The sequence below is a fragment of the Temnothorax nylanderi genome, unplaced genomic scaffold, assembly GCF_030848795.1.
Source record: "Temnothorax nylanderi isolate EJ_2023f unplaced genomic scaffold, tnyl_v1.0 TNYL_tig0006_pilon, whole genome shotgun sequence".
Classification (NCBI taxonomy): Eukaryota; Metazoa; Arthropoda; class Insecta; order Hymenoptera; family Formicidae; genus Temnothorax; species Temnothorax nylanderi.
Genome location: NW_027249068.1, coordinates 372,370 through 389,908, shown reverse-complemented (window position 1 = coordinate 389,908; position 17,539 = coordinate 372,370). Strand labels below are relative to the sequence as shown.

Genomic DNA, 17,539 nt, shown 5'->3' with positions numbered 1-17,539 from the left:
TCGTCAGCTCGTTAATCTTTATTTCATATTAATATAATTATTACATCTCTTTTTTAAAGAATGTATAAAGAATCGATTTGAAAAATTCTATGTACTTTATAAATAAATTTGCGTGCAGGCATGACATGTATCGAAAGAACATTCTTGCTTTAAACGGCAGATTTATCCATCGACATTTAACTCGTTAATACGGTCGAAATTAAATATTGCTTTGCAAACGTTAATTTATGTGATTTTTTTTTTTTTCAACGAAAGGACATAAAAATCAATCGCGGATCGTAAATATTGCGCGATCAATTCTCACGTATAAACGCCGCGTTGCGCCGAATGGGCGAGCATATTTAACTGCAGGTGGAAAGGAGACGCGGACTCTCGTTTCCTCGCCGAGAAAGCCATTCCGATCGTTAGCGGTTTCTTGGCTATGATATTAATTTAAATTACTCAACCGTTTATGTGCGCCGGCCGGTAATAAGCTTTACGATCACGGAGTCGCCGGTAATTTCGAACCCTGCACGCGTGCATGCAGCTAATTGTTCGCGATCCGTGCAATTTCTAAACAATTAGATTTGCCTTCGCCAATGCGCGGTGTCCCGTACCGTCCTCGGTCGTACCAGCCTACGAAAAACAGCGGGACGGCCGGGCCATAATCGCATTTCGTTATTATAATGCGACGAGAATGTAATTTCGTTCAATGTCGAGCGTCCAACCGCCGTTTTCATACATATTATTCAATCTGTAGCGATATAAGATACACAGTATTTTATCTGTAGCGATAAGATATTGGCTTCTATACGTTCTTAACAAATGCTGCCAATGATACGATCTGCATAGCATTGTACACGTAATTCTATAACATTATAATACGTACACATTAACGGTTTTGGAGCTTGAGTTTTTTTTGTAAAAAATTGTCTGACGTGGCGAAAGTGACATCGTAGTTTCATTCAAATTTTTATATTAATTATTATGTACGTTATTTGAGGTTGACAGTCCTCGTTTGACACAATTCAACGAAATCGTTTACTGTTTCGCTGAGGCGCTAGTTTTCTTGATCTTAAAATCGTCTTATCTATAGAGTCAATTGTTGTTCGCAATGCAAGATCTATTACCCATTAACGATCGATGACACTGGCTATCTCGTCGGAAAGTTTGACGACGAAGACACATTTCCGGGGCTATAGTTTATAGTCTTCGGAGTTTTCTCTGAGAAAGCAACTAAATTAACCAGAATCGTTCATAAACTCAATGGTTTATCGTACAACGCTTAATGTGACATATTGTTCCTCATGGCGAATGTCAACCGATCGAAGGACAATTGCGATTTGTGAAGTAAAATCTACTTTTCAAATTTAAATAACTTATTCGTTTATTTTTGGATTGAGATATTTTTCTGATTCGATTTTAACGAAATATTCTTTGTCTTCGTATTACGCGATTGGATTCTATGAAAGATATGTTAAATTTACCTATATTCTGATGCCGAACTATGTTTTGAGTAATTATAACATCGGCTGAAGTGCATATCGCGACAATGATGCTGGAACGTCGCGAAATATTCGACGATTGCGTGCCATTTCGAGCTGCACGAACGGCGGATTAAATGTTCCGCGATGTTAACGTCAAATTTGCGTGAGTAATGTCAGGTCCGCGAGAACGACATAAAGATGGACAGGACGTCTCCAGGAATACACCGGAAGGCCAGCACGAACCGTCGTCGCCTTCCGGAATTATGGACGCGTCCCCTCCCGAGTCTCATCCTCCGTGACATCGCGTCACAAATCGAAAATTACTAAGCACGCGAACGTTCTTTTTTTCCGTTCTTACGAAGAAACGAATCAAAGCAGTTCCAGTATTCAAGATTCCCTCGTTGAATATATCATCACTATTTAATGCCATTGAACAATGTTACGTATTATGCAGTGCAATAGCGACGTAGAATTGAAATTGACTTATTTTACTATGATAAGTAGCAAATAGATAAATATATATGATTTAATTGCCGACAGAAAGAATAAATTTTGTGCCCTTGTTATTTTTTACTTACTTTTTACAAGGTTATAAGAATTTAGATCCATAATTTCTATATTTTTAAAAGGCCACGTTTGAGCAAAAGAATCGCAGTTGTACACGTTACGCTAAATGAAATATGTTCTTGACGAAATATCAAGGCAATTATCTGTTATTTACGATCCGTTCTTCGATGCGCATCCCTAATTAGGCAAATCAGGATGGAACGACTCGATGGGAATTAGTCATGATACCCCCGATTTTCGTATGTGTGTAGCCAGGGATATACGTGCGTAGGTGTGCCGCTTTGCACGACATCCTGCTTTTCCCAGTTATAATTTGCTTTATGCTTTAAACCTGGCGCTGTCACGCTCTGCCGGAGGTCGAGTGGTACTGCTAGCCGCCAAACTGTAAACTTAGCTCGTTGGAGAGCCGCATAAATTAGGTCCTCGAAAGGGAATAGAGAATTTTCTAGCGTCGCGGTTTAATCGATACCGCCGTTGCCGTCGACTCACCGTCGAGACTTGTTACGACATTTAGCTCGCTTTCAAAAAATGCAATTAATCCACTTGACGTAAGCAAAATCGTATAAACCGCGGCGTGACAGTGAAATATTTCATTTCTAAGTTTGGAAAAAGGGACAATCGCGTACACGGATCTCAGATGTATTCCGCTGTAAGAGAGAGAGGTGTTGATAGAAGGAAAATGCGAAACTTGAGGAGTCGGCCCGCCGCAGCCACTTTGTTTGGTGAGCCGCATGCGACTCGTAAGCCGCATGTTTTACGTGCCAGCCATAGCGCCCGATTAGCTTGACGTAACATTTACCGGAGAATTCGAAAAACTTAAATCGTTCGTAGAACGGAGGGAGCGTGATGCGCCGCGTCGTTAGGGGGGAAGGGACATCGAGAGGGTTGGACGAATAAATTTCGAAAGTTTATCGCGGAATCGCATGCCGGTTAATGTCACTTTATTACCAGTAGAAGACGACGGCGACGTGGAGACAGGCTCGTCTCTGTCCGGGGGACGAGGTTCGGGGAGGAGGGGCCGCGCGCGGGAAGGATAAGTTCGAAATAACCGGCAGCGACGAGACTCATTGTGCGGCAGGAAACTTGGGAAGTTATAATAATTATCGGCGAACGCGGAATTATATATTGTGTCCCCGTGGCAGCCTGTCGTCGTCGTCGTCGTCATCGTGTCATCGCCGTCGTCGTCGCCGCGAATTGTCTTTGCGCCTGAGCATGCAACGGAATATGCAGCGCTACATGCCCTGTGACGTCCTGACATTAATAATGCGCCGGGGATCCGCCTTTTATGCCGAAGGTACCAACCGTGGTACCATCGCCGAGGACTCTTCCCAGAAGGAGCTCGCCGATCGTGCCGTTTCGCTCTTGCACGACCCGGGTTCTCGCGTTCTCTTCTGGGTGGCTTTTAAGGGGAGCAACTGTCGCGAGATTTCGTATCGGTTTGATATAAATTTTGCTTAATTACATAATCACCATAAATACTTAAATTATATATAAATTTTACCGTAATCAGCAATAACGATTAATGGCCGTAGAAGCAATTTTTATTGCGATATAAAATTATTTCTAATAAGTCCTTTGGGGTGTAAAATAGTGACGCCTCGTATGAGAAGGAAAATTTGAATTTGATTCTAAAATCGAGTGTCGAAACTCCTTACTGCTCCTTATCGTTCATTCTTTTATACGTTTTTTCTCGCGACTCGCGAGATATGCGAGAGAAGAAAAGGGGAATGGAAAGGGAAAGATAGAAACCTGGAACGGTAGTCCTGGAATGGTGCAGGGCTACCCGCAGAGCACGCTACTTGCTGTGGCAGCTTCGCGAGCGAAAGACAAAGGAGGGCCCACGCTTTCATCCGTGCCGACATTAAGGTACCTCTACTGTATATGCCCTTTCGGGACACAATAAGGTCCGCATGCGGGTCCAACGGATCTCACGTCTCCTGTGTACACGTATACCCTTCTCACAATGAGACTCTCTCACTCCCTCCCCTGCCCCCGCGCCTTTTTTCCCTCCCTTCGCTGGGAGTCCTTTTCCTTCGAACGGCGGCTATGCACTTCGGCCCCGAATTCCAGGGTAAAGGATTATCGAAGCGCCAACGCGCGCCGCTAAGATACTCGACAAGTCGTAAAACATTCGGCGCGTTATCCGCGAGCGATAATAAACCCGTGGCGTTCGGCGAAATTGATTCCGCGGCTAATGAGTCTCGGTTATTTACGAACCATCGCGATGACTGTTCGGTGGAGAAGAACTGGTACGAAAGGATACTGTGTTTTTGTCTTCTTTTTTCTGTGAGAAAAAAGTCTGTCGCGTCGTTTGATTTCTCGATCAGTGCTTGAAACTTTAAAACTTCAAACAAATTACGAAAAATCCCGACACGATGAAAGTGTTTCTCGTACGTGTGCACCTAGGATTGACCTCGGAAAAATGTAGCTGCCGAGCGATAATAGGATGTCGGGGAGCCCTCGCGAGAGCGAAAGGTTCGCGGACAGGTCTCGTCGGTTCGGACGGTCCCCGGGTAAGCGAATAAGATAAGGGACCCCCCGAACGAATACGGCGTGCGCCGCCGCGCCGGTTTCCAACCAGTCCTGAACCTCTCTCTCGGGTGGTCCGCGGCATCCCTCTACCCCTCCGCGCTCCTTCTTTTATATTGACCCCCTTTCTTCCTTCTCTTGCGCCGTCTCTTCTGTATCCCGCTTCTGCCGCGGTTCGTTCCGCGACGGCGTTCCCGGTTGCTTCCGGTTACATCTCACGATTCTGCGCAGCTGCCGATCGACTTTAGAAAATTGCGCGAATATCATTATCGATCCCAATGATAAAATAGTGTCGCAAAATACTTAAATTAGCTACAGAAAATTAATTTAGGAAAAAAGGGTATAATGTAGATGATATCATATAATATTTAAATAAATTAAAAAATTACGAAGAAGGTTTAAACAACTTTCGAGTTTAATTCGGTAGCGATGAGTTCGCGATCGAATAGCCGCGATTGCACGGTCGCTTGATCGGCGGTCGGTCGATAGAAGCCACGACGATCCACCTCCTTCCGAGAAAGGATCCGCGATTCAAAAAGCGCCGCCCTTGCGAATTCCAAACGACCCGCGATCTTACATAATTCCACATGCTCGGCAAGACCGCCCGACGTCCTGGAATCGTCCCTTTCAGAATTTCCAGGATTCCGCTAACTATTCCGGATATTCCAACTGCAGAATGGGACAATCTGAGTCTTCTCGGCTTTCAGAATTTCATCCGCTTATTCAATTTTCTGATGTGCAAATCGGACGGGCTGGGAAAAACATTTCTTAATTCGTCTCGTTGGTATATTGCCTTATATTTGTTTTTTTTTCTTTTTTCACGTATTTAATAATAACCTGATTTTTTTTTAATAGTTCTTGCGATCTATAATTTTCCATCCTTTGGACTCTTAAGGCCTCACTAGCATGTTACACTTTATTCGTGTATTATTGTTACAAATATTTAACGCAAACCGGAGATTTTTGAGACTTTTTTCCAATGTTAACAGATACCGAAAAAACGCGAAATTAACTACATTGGTCTCTTAACGCCGAGATAATTTAAAGCGAGCGTGAACTCGCGAAACACGTTCGTTCGACGAATTCGGCCGCGCATTCCCTAATGTAATTCACGTGGAATCGATCGTGTAGAACTTCGGTATGGGCGCTTTTCGTTCGGGCGGAAATGTTTCTCGCAGGTAAATCGCGGGCGCCGGGCGCCTCCGGGCGTGTCGGGAATCGTCCACTACCGTTTCGCCAATCGACGCCAACATACTTGTCGTCGTCTCTTAAAATAATGTCTGGTCGATTTGTTGATTTTTTTTTCGTTTGCAACACAAACACACGCATACATATACAACGATTTGAGTAAAATTAATAAAAATTAATAAAATACAACACAAAAATGATAATTGATCAACCGTGCATTTTGAGTCGAAATGAATTCCGTATAAATTTTATAACGTGTCTCTCTTTGTTATCAGGAAAGAAATTTACTATGTTCAGTATTGTATATCGGAATGCTCCATGTTTATTCTATCACTGTTTGAGCCTTGTATTAAATAAGAGCGGACCACTATCGGCAATATATACCTACAATTTCGATATCCGACAACATCCATCGGGTTCTTTCATTATCGATACTTCCCTCCCCTCGTCGCGTAAACACATATTCACGCGGAAAGAGAGAATGCGGCAGTAGAATGAAATGTAGGTGGACCATGGGAGGGGAAGGGGGATGAGACAGGGAAAGGAAAGTACACTCGCGAGCGCTTAGTTAAGTGCAGAAACTTCTCCCGCGCATTCTGCATCGCCGTGCACTTCTCTAGTCTGGGTATACAAATTTATAGCGTGCATACGCACAATATGCGCGCACACGGCGTTAAACAAAAGCCGCCTGTGTGAGCGCGCGCGCGCGCGCGTGCGTGTGCCGATCATGAATATGTATGGGTCTTTTTGCGGAAGATACGTGCGTGTCCTTTTTGCCCCCGCGCGAGACTCGTGTGTGCGTGCGAGATCAAAGGATGCCGCCCATCTCCCGTTCTCTCTTCATCCCCTTTTGTCGCACACACACATGCATTTTCCCTCCCTTTTTTCTTTCTCTCTCTCTCTCTCTCTCTTACTTCTCTTTATTCCTGCATACGTAGATTACGCGACCGTGTCCTCCGTCTCTCGCACTCCATCGCCTTCTTTCTTCTTTACGGCGACTGTGCGTAACGTTTATCAGCGAATGCGACAGTAATCTCCGCCGCTGTATTAAAACGTATTTTTCGGAATGTTACGCGCGATACGATTCTGCGGTGGAACACCACCGTGCAGTTCGTGAACGTAACGTTAGTAACAAATATACGTTCGTAGTAAATAAATACGGGGCAAAAAAAAACATTTTGTTAAGAAATTTTTTATCTACGTTTTCGGATCTGCTTTACGAGAGGACTGAACTTTTAATCTAAATAGAAATTTCCATGTCGAGTGCAAAGTTGCAAAATTATCGTTCGCGATGTATAGAAATGTTGCGTGCACTTTGTATAATTTTTGCTAAGCTAAATATGCGGAGAGTTACGAACTTCCAGCCGCGCAGGGAATATTTTCGTTCGGCGTTAACCAACATCCGCGCGCTACATGACTCTCGGAAAAATTAAATCAACTAACTCTCAACGTTAATTTCGCGGCAATTCCGGTTCGCACGGTCTTCGCTCGCGCGCCGCGCCGGGGCGATTTTTTTTTGTCAACGGCGCGCCAACCGACGCGTAAAATCGCATATAAACGAGGTGAGAGTATTCCCGGCCGAGCGTTTAGGCAAAAAGGTCGGATTTATTGAAGCCTGAAGCGGAAGTCCGAAGGCGGTGTTCGGATCGGCCGCCGCCGCGCCGCGGCTTAAACGAGAGTGCCGAGTACCGAGAAGGCATTCAGCCAATAACGCGCCCACAGCGCAAAGAATTCCTCGTTGCGCGCGCGTCAGCGGGCCGGGAAGGAAGTGAATGCTAATTAATGACTCTTAATTCTCTTAATTGGTCGTTACAAACGCCGCGCCGATCGCGGCGGTCGTCCGCGCGGCGTACAACACTGGGCCCGTAGCTACTTCTCGATTGTTGTTGTAGACTCCCTCGGAATAATCGAGCCTCTGTTTCCCACAGCGGGCGTCTTTGCGAGCATATATTTCTCTCTCTCTCTTTGCCAAGTAAACTCGGCCCATCCGGTATGCGATTAATTGCGAAAAAAAAGAGGCGACAATCTCCAATTGGTATCGGCGAGAAGAGCGATGGACTTCGTGGCTCCATCTGCGAACGAATGCCGGAAATGTCTGAGGCACGAGCTAGCTGAGACGCGAACCCGGCATACCGGGTGGGATGCGAAGAAAGGGGTAGAAAGAGTAACCATATAATAGAAAAAAAATAATTTTTTGTCATCGAAAATTTCTAGATGATATTTATTTATTAATGATTATTGTTGATTTGTTTGTTACACTTTTTATTTTCAGTAAATTACGAAAAAAAAAAAATGAGTAACACATTGACTGCCAAGCTATTTTTGGGAAAAGGGTTTCTGACATCAATTTGAGTTATGCATGGTAAATTACTCAAAACCCAAAATATAATATATAAAAATAATAAATATCAGTATTAGTAGGCGTGTTAATGAATGTGCAATAAGACAATAAATAAGTCCGATAATAAGACAATGGGCCAAATCGCAAGTTAATTGGCAGTCAACGTGTTAATGAAAAGTTTAAAACTCGCAGTTTGTTATTTCTTCTTATCTACAAATTATTATACAGGGTGTTTCATAAGTGAAAACTCCAGGAAGTGATTCTTTGGATGATTTAAAAAAAAAGTTTCTACGAACATGGGACCGGAAATGCTTTCCTACAGAGTTATAGGCATTCAAAATTGATGTCAAAAAATCCAGGAAATGATTCCTTGAATAATTTTAAAGAAAAAAGTTTCTATGAACAAGGGTCCGGAAATGCTTCCCTGCAGAGTTATAGGCCTTCAAAGTTAAAGAAAGATAAAACTTTGAAGGCCCATACTCTGCAGGGAAGCATGTCCAGACCCATGTTCATAGGAACTTTTTCTTTTTTTAAATTGTCCAGGGAATCATTTCCTGGAGTTTTCGACATTACTTAGGAAACACCCTGTATACTAAGAAACGCAGTGATGAAGCGAAATCTATTCGTAGTCTCCTTATTAGACAGCATAATGAATATCACTTATGCTTGAATGACAATGCCTCTCTGTCTTCTCTCTTGTATTTATTCTATCTTTACATTTTCTTCCACTTGTCGCAGAATTCATTAACGAACTGCCGCCGCGTCTTTAAAAACTTCTGTCGTTCTTCATTATTCATCGGTGATGATATTCATCATCAAAGAGACCTCTTACTCGTCAAAGAGTTTCATTCTGTAATTCTACATATCGAAGCTCAATTATTGCACGCATTTCCATATTGCATGAGGCAAACAGGAATATGTTTTCTTGATTACACTCATGTAAAATCCATTATGGATTAAGTCAGATATGAAGAAACATGAAACGCATGCATAATAATTACAGAATCTTCCTGTGAAATGATATATGTATAATTTAATAATCGCTTTTATTACATAAATTTAATTGTGAACAGTTTTTAGAAAAACAGATCGTACTTATAACGAACAGGGAAAACTTGTAAAGTTATTCTGAGCAGTTTAAAACATTTCAAATTAATTGCCCTTATATATATTTATATTCAAACCATATGATGATCAGAGAAATTTAAAAAAATAGAAAAGATGAAACATAGCGACGACAAGATCACATTGCGCGGAGCTCTGATACCAACGGTTCATTCGTTATACGACAGAAACGTTCATAATGTAACGCCGTGGATAGGAACGTAAGGATGAGACATGAGACAGGGGGCCGAAGTGACTTCTCATCGTGGGCGGGTGTAATGCGACCCTTGCTGAAGGAGATATCAGGACGATGACGATGACGACGACGTCGACAATGCGAAATTAAAAATGCGCCTGGAAGCGACCGGGTATACGAAAGGAGGTGAGAGTGGAATGAAGCGGGCTTGGATTTCCGTGCCCGAGCTTCCATTCGCGGGCCCGCGATATTCTCGACGATGCCGACGAGGAAAACAATGCCGGGAATCTCCGTCAATGTGCTCTTCAGCGGCATTTCATCGACAACGACGACGACGATGACAACGATGAGGACTTCCTTGTGACGCTTATGCTGTTCCCCCTTGTCTGTCGCTTCCCCCCCCCCCCCCATCAAATTGATACCGTTTACCGCGTTGGCGCATTCATCAAATTCTTATCGAGTCAAATTCTTATCAAATTTTTAATTATTAATTTTTTCATGAAGATGCAAAGGCTGATATGGATTTTAGAAGATTTGAAATAGTTTATTCGAAACATCGATGTCTGATCTATTGAAGGAAGTAATTAATTTAATTTGCTATATTTTCCGAATAGTTACAAATATCGCTATTAAAGAAAATATCGTAAGATGTTTTTAAATACCTAGAGAATTAAAAGTATATAAAATATACTCTTGAAAATGTGTGCGCGCGTGAAAAACAAGTTTATAATTTTAAGATTTTCGAGCGCGATGATGTTCGTGGATTAACGATTTCAACAAGTAATTACTAGTCAAGACAAGATATAACAAGAATATGATAAATACGATAAAAAACGACATTATTCCCAATTATGACAATTTTTTTAACGGTCGCTGCTCGGATTATCTTTCCGTCGACTTCGTCGCTTCTCGTCTCCCCTTTTCGCTCTTCGACGGTTCTTCGTTCTCTGACACTTTATGCGCGCATATTCCCTCTCCCCTGCCGCATGGAAATGTAAATCGGGTGTGTACGCATACGCATACGGTGATGCGATCCGTGTGTACCAGACGAAACCGCCCCGCGTCGCGGCTCTAATTAACCGATTCTCATTACGTAGTCGCGTTACACGAAGCTGCGTTTAATGAGACCACCAGTACGTCGTACGGCTTTCCTTCTTCCTCCCTTTCCCCTTCCCCCTTACCCTATTTTCATCCCTCTCTGCATCGGCGCATTGCTCTCTAGCCTCTCTCTCTCTCTCTCTCTCTCTCTCTCTTTCTATCTCTCTTTCTCGCGGTCCACATCTCGTCTGGCCGGCGCGCTATGTCAGATGAGACGATCGGTTTCCGTCGTGGGTGGTGATGGATTTTTTTCAACGAGAGAGGAAGCAGCGGACCAATGCAGGAGAAACGCGTGCCTCCGCGAGAAGAGAATTTATCGCGAGCACCCGGTATCGATCTCGCGAGGCTCGGAGCGAGTCTGCTCTATCGAGACGCCAGCCGTATTATGCGCCGTCAATCGTGCAGATCGTAAGTTTTTTACAGGCCGATTTCAACGAATGTTAATACGTGCCATGCGATTGCGATCTCTGAATACGAGGGTATGCCGCGATATACAGCGTAATCATGAGCGAGTCTTTCCATTTCGCGCTTAATTTACTGTGCTAAATAATTAACGATGGCTGAATGCAATCGTGAGAGTTCCCGGAACTTTCACTGTCACAACGCGCCGCGTCGTATTTCGCGAAACAGTTTTGCCGCTTTCCCTTTCCGCTTCGCGTTTTACTTCCTTCTTCAACTTTTATTCGATAGAGTGGAATCGTGAAGAACGATACGTAAAATTTGCAACCGTGTCTCGCGATGTAGGACACTAACAATCGATCTTGCAATTACCTCATATGACCGCACAGAGTAAAAGTCATTTATTTAATTTTATGTTTGAATGTTTAAAATAATACAAGAAATGATCTATACACTGTAATAAGATTTTAATAAAATTGTGATAAAATTTATGCGATTTTACCTCGAGTTTGAAATTGACAACTAAACATCCGGCGACTTTACTTCGAATTCGAAAATCGACAATGAAACGTCCGGCAGGAAGTAAAGTCACAATAAAAACATCGCGGTAAAGATCGAAATTAATATTTTGTAATTTTGAAGTATTTCGATAACGAGTAAATTATCTCTCTATCACGGTATATCGACTGTCCGAATGTCGTGCATTCGACGATCTCCGGAACGTATATCGAGCGACGTAACGCTGGATCGGCGCGCAATCGGCGATCCCGTTCACCGCCGCTCTCCGCCGACCTCCGATGGTGGAGGTCCAGGAAGAGGCTGCGCTCTCCTGACAATCGGTTTCTCGGGGACACGGCATTCGGATTCGACTTCGCGTTCTTTGTCGAGGAGGTAGACGGTCTCCATCGCACACAAAGTGCCCATGTACATTGTGCTCCTAGCCAGGAGGATTCTGAATTCCCATTGGGCGAAAACCGTCACAGGCACCACGCCCATCGGACCTTCTATAGAGGCTCACCTATACCCATGAGTCTTCGAAGAGATTCTCTCTCTCTCTCTCTACCTCTCTCTCTCGCTCTTTCTCTCTGCCTTTCTGCCTCTCTGTTTCTATCTCTCTCTTTCTCTCCCTCTTCCTATCTCCCTCCTCCATCTATCTCTCCCTTTCTCTCTCTTATTCGCTCTATGTCTCTCGTCGTCCCGAAGAGACGAAGCTTCTGTGCGCTTCCGTCGATGTATACACACGTGCGTGTCGACAGAGAGACGCGTCCGCGAGAGAGAATCCGCACGGATATACATGCACGATTCGCTGCACTTCGACTCTCTTTCTCCTTTCCTCTTTCTCCTCACCTTTCCGTGCAGTTCGCCCTCCTCATTCGGCTTACATACTTGCTCTTGCCGCTTCACTACGATCTCTTATTCGCTTCTGTTTTCTGAAGGAGAGAAACACAAAGATAGACGGAGAGATAGAGATGAAGAAAAAGAGAGAAAGAGAGAGAAGTAAAATATGAAGGAAGGGGATAGTCCTCGGAAAAGAGGGTGAGTTACCTCTAACAGAGGGTACTACTCGTGTTCGCGCTACCCCCCGAGAAAGACGAAGGGAAGAACAAGGAAGAGTCGACAGAGTAGAAAGCACTATTAGCGAGAGCTCCGATCTGCTTGTGCCCGGCAGATTTCTCGAAAACAATTTATTCCTTTGTCGTTTGTAATCCGGGATAAAGAATCTTCTTGAGATAACGAGGCCTCCCGCGCGCACGCGCCGTGTAAAACGTGAAATATGCGAGAAACTGAGTCATTAAGAATCGGCGCGGCTTTGAACTCGTTAGGCCGCGCCGATGAACGCAGATGGGGAGATCAATTGAAATGCTCCTCATCTGAATATTTCGAAAGAATATTCAAGAAAATTAACTTGGAGCTGGGAGAGTACTAATGAAGGATCATGCTGAGGCGACGAGAAGTTTGCGAATTAAAATGGAGTATAACAAAAATGTTGTATTTATTTAAAGGATGAAGAATTAATTGTTTATATAATGTAAAATCTTGTGTAGTAACGAAAAATATAATGCATAACGTGAATATATAAAATATTATCTTATAGCGAAGTATAAAAATTAAAGAAGAAATAATAAGATATATCGCAATGAATTTAATTTTTATAGTTTGCGTGAAAATTTGATTTTTTGAAAATGATTAAACGTAGTTTTTAATATTTCGTATCATCTATAATCTAAGAAATTGTACTAATTTAAAGGTACGTAACCTGTTTAAATTCTTCGCCCCTGATTTTATCATGGAGACAAAATAATTGTAAGAAATTTGACGAATTTTTCGAATAGCCAGGTCCTTTGAGTGTATAAAGCCGGTTCTACAATACGTCGCAAACGATGGCAATTGCTAGTTGAAAAGTGTTAATTCTGATTGCCGATTGCCCAGTTACTGTCGCCAAAAAAGTTAAAAGTTCGCCAACTCTCTTTTGACAACTGCAATTGACAAGCGCGACGTGGAAATAACACTTTTCAACTAGCAGTTGCTATCGTTTGCAACGTATTGTAGAACCGGCTTAAGAGAAAAAAGAATAAAACTACACGGAGAGAATTTTCTCTTAAAATTTACCCTGAAATCACGGTAGTTGTGGGATAACATGTACCACGAAGAATTTTATACGAGCTATTCTGATTAATATCCACCATAATAAAAAATATTTATATCTATTACATTAAAATATAAAATATGTTTGATTAATTTTACTAAAATATATCTAGGAAATTTAAATAATTTTTCAAAATTTACCAATTTGCTTGATAATTTTTACCACGTTGTTTGTAAAAGGTCTTTTGTATATTTTAAAAATTCCTTGGTTACCAAGTTGTCCCAAGTTTGTAGTGAATTTAAGGGTAAAATTTAACAAAAAATTCTCTCCGTGTACTACTACTTTCTTTTTGAGACTTTAAATAACCTATTTAATTATGCTTATCACAATTTGCACAGTGATCCGGTATTATTTTCTAAGAAAATTTGGTACGTATTTTCAAAGCTGCCGTAATTTGCCGTATCCTAGTCAGATCCAAGAGTTTGAATGGGAATTGGTCGCGAACTGGGAATTAAAAGTCACCGATTGATAGTTGAGAGTTCGAAAACTGGGATACGTCCTCATATTCAAAGTTATCGCATTTGGATGAGAGAATTTCATATATATACGTTAATATTCAACGCGCCGTTTCGTGCACAAGTCGCATCGCAGAGCTCTCTCAATTTACTCCCGCGGGAAAAGTCACGCGCGGATTCATTTCGCCGACTTATTTCCCCGCGGGAGTCGCCTCGGGAAGTAGTCGGTAGTCTACGATCTCGATGGGAAATCTGGGCGTGCAAAAAGCCTCGTGGGATAGATAGATACACGCGGATCCTACCGCGTACGTGGAGCGCGGCGGAAGGGGGACGGCGTAAATCCGTCGACCGAACCGCCGTGTAATATCGCTTCTAATTCCTTTAATTAAATATACGCGCTGGAGAGAGAGATAGAGAGTCCAGGCGATCCGGTAGGGCTACACTTCACGAGTCGTAAAATCGTAATGTGGAAACGTTGAGCTCCACGCGTCCCGGAAAGGAAATAATTCAGGCACGTTCGATCGCTCAAAAAGGTCATCAAAATACGACGCGCTGGTATTTGTCAATGTTCTGTCTCTAAAAGAAGTTTTGAAGCAAATCTCAGTTGCGACGTTTTCCCTATCGTTTGAGAAAGTAAAAAGAGGCATTATTAATTTAGAGTTCTTGAGAGAGTAAAGGTTACATTATTTTTAAAATTCCACCAAGGTTAAAAACTTTAACCAATACAATTTATTATTTTATTATTACAGCCTACGATACAAAGACCTTTTTATGAACTTCTACGGAAGCGGATATTCACAGTATATATTTTTCCGTTTTGTCCATAAAAAACTATCGCGATCTCTGGGACTTTCAAAAAGTGTGTCGTACATACAGATCGAAATCGATTCGATCGAAATCGGATCCCAAGAGAAACAAGCAAACCGGGTGGCCCCTCTCATTTCGGGGACGTTTCTCGCTACTTTTCTACGATTGAATTTCCGATTCACGTAAATCCTATCGCCGTCGTGAGATCTCTCCACCGCCGACAATACGTCGGAATAAAGAAGTCGGTAAGAGGAGCGCTCTCTCGCGGTTCGATTTATCCCCGGTGATCTGGAGCGGAGGATGCTGTGCTTCACGAATTTCACGTTTCGCCCCCTTCTCGCCCCGTAGCCTCCAACTATCTCGTACGCGAAGCAGCCCCCGGGTCAGGTCCTGTTCGAGTGTTTACGCAATAGACGCTTTTGTCCATCGAGCGATGAGCATCATTGTCTGTCCATCTGTCTGTCTGTTTACCGAATAGATATCCGCGAGTGGCAGGATAGAAGACCCTGTTCTCCTTTTCTCTCTTCGTCTTTGCCTCGCTCTCCCCCCCCCCTCTCTCTCTCTCTTCCCCGTCGGCGGCCTCTCCAAGCTCGAAGATGTACTTTTGTGCCTTTATGAGAGAAGCTCGCCCGAGCCTCGTTCCCTCTTTTGTTCTTTGTCCGTTGCGGAGGTTTTCGTTTCCACGGTAAGGAGGGCGCGAGGAGGGGACGGAGGATTCTGGCAGGATTCTGCAGGACCTTTTCATCTATCTTCCTGATTCTCTCTCCCGCCTCTCCCATTCTCGCTCTTACTCTCCTCCGAAGAGGGTTTTCGATTTCTCGGGATGCAACCTTCGCTCTTGGAGAACTACCGAGACAGGTTACTCTCTACTGGTTCTTTTTAGAAACGACGAGGACGCGTACAAGCGGACGCCAAAATCGATCTCGAGATCCTGAATGTTGTTGAAGCCGGATCTTGTTTCTAATTGGATGGACGCACGGCTCGTCGAAGGACCCCCGTTGATGATTGCGAGGACATCGCAAGGCGCGGTCCTCATAGAATCTGAGTTTGAAGTACACAAACGTAACGATGAGTGGCCGACTCAGATTCACTCATTACTTCAATTGTTTTTCTTCTCGTGGATATAAAAAGTCTGCTTTTATATTATTCAAGATGATCTGCATGAAATATTATTGATGCGTAAACGTTTTTGCAAGTGTCTAGACCATTATTGTTTGATATTAATATTAATCGTTTATTACTATGTACCTACAAAGAAAGATAATACCTAAAACATCTCCCAGCGTTTTATGCATATGTATATAATTTTACAACTATAATTTATCTTTGGTATTTTGCGGATTATTATTTGCAATCGGGGAAAATAGTTGAATTGTCGATCGCGAAAATGAAAACATTTCACACCGCGGTGTTAACAATGAAAATAAATCGCATGCAATGCCTGTTTGCGAAAACCCAGTTGCCACATTTATCCGTCAACAAATTGTATTTAAACTGTCGACCGCTCGTCACGCTCGCGTCTATATTGCATGCATTTTCAACGCAAAGACTAAAATTTGCCTCCATTTCGACAATGGACCGAACGGGGAACTCGGTTCATTTTTAAAAATATAATATCGCTATTATATGCATGTACATAGAATTCTTCAGAAATATTTACTCTCGCCTGTGGATTTTTTGCGTATAATGTACATGAAATCGGTATTAAGTCTCTAAAGAGCTGTTCAGGGATTTTCCTATTCTTGACCTAAAATGAAAAAGGATATGCAGTAGCAGCGCGTTTAACGCGTTCAAGAGTGAAATGTCGCTCGGGTGCCATTACGGTGGCCATATTTACCCTGATCGTCAGCCTCGCAGGGGGTCTGTATACTGGCTGTGTCCATACCCACCACGTAAGTGGCGTACAGACACTGTCAAAAGTACATAATGTACCGCCATTTCGGTGATAGATATCCGCAGTTAGAATATATTATAGTTAATGGATTTTGATAGCTGTCGAAATTCAAACGCTTTGCTTTATGCCAGTTTATGTATATTATTAATATCATACAACGTAACGGGATAATTTTATAAGGATTGTATTTTACCTGACGTATATACTCTTTCTAAACAGGGATAATTTAGCATTAAGTATATAGATAACTTGCCACAAGCCTAATTGGGAAATCTCAAATATTTCTTCAGACACAATTCCTCTCTCTCTCTATGTACCTATAAGGAATTTACTTGAAAAATGGATTTAGTGAAATTTTAACGTAGAAACATTTTCCTTTTAATTACATTTTATTTGCTAAATATATTTTATTTAATTTATTGGGTTGATTAATCGTTCAGAACGGCGAAAGAGATGTCACTCGAATAAAAATTCCTCTCTTGCCCTCATGACGTTTCCCCTCTTTCTCATCAATTTTGAATTTCTTCTTTTCTGAAATATATATATTTTCTTTTTTTATTTTTTATAAAGAGGATAAACCGAAGATGAAAGACCTTTTCTTCAGGCGACTTCCGCGCTTCGGGCATGCTGGGAAAAAGGGAGAAGATGCGAGAAGTCTTCTCCTAGTTCCTATTGGAGTGGCACACGCCTAACAAGTTACTACTAACAAGCCGCGCGTTTCTTTCGCTGCTCCTTTCTCTCCATGCTTTCTTTTTCTCGAGGGTAACACGAACGAGGAAAACAAGCGGCCGTTCTTATGCCATCGCGATAATAAGGCCGCGCATAACGCCACGGTACTTAGCGCAAAC

The 17,539-nt window shown here is 42.6% G+C and overlaps 1 protein-coding gene across 6 annotated transcripts in view; it reads left to right on the top strand.

Moving 5' to 3' along the window:
- The window catches only part of LOC139777440 (Fanconi anemia group J protein homolog), a 45,982-nt gene that overhangs the window by 2,072 nt on the left and 26,371 nt on the right, over positions 1 to 17,539 (top strand). The gene's annotated exons all lie outside the window — the stretch shown is intronic.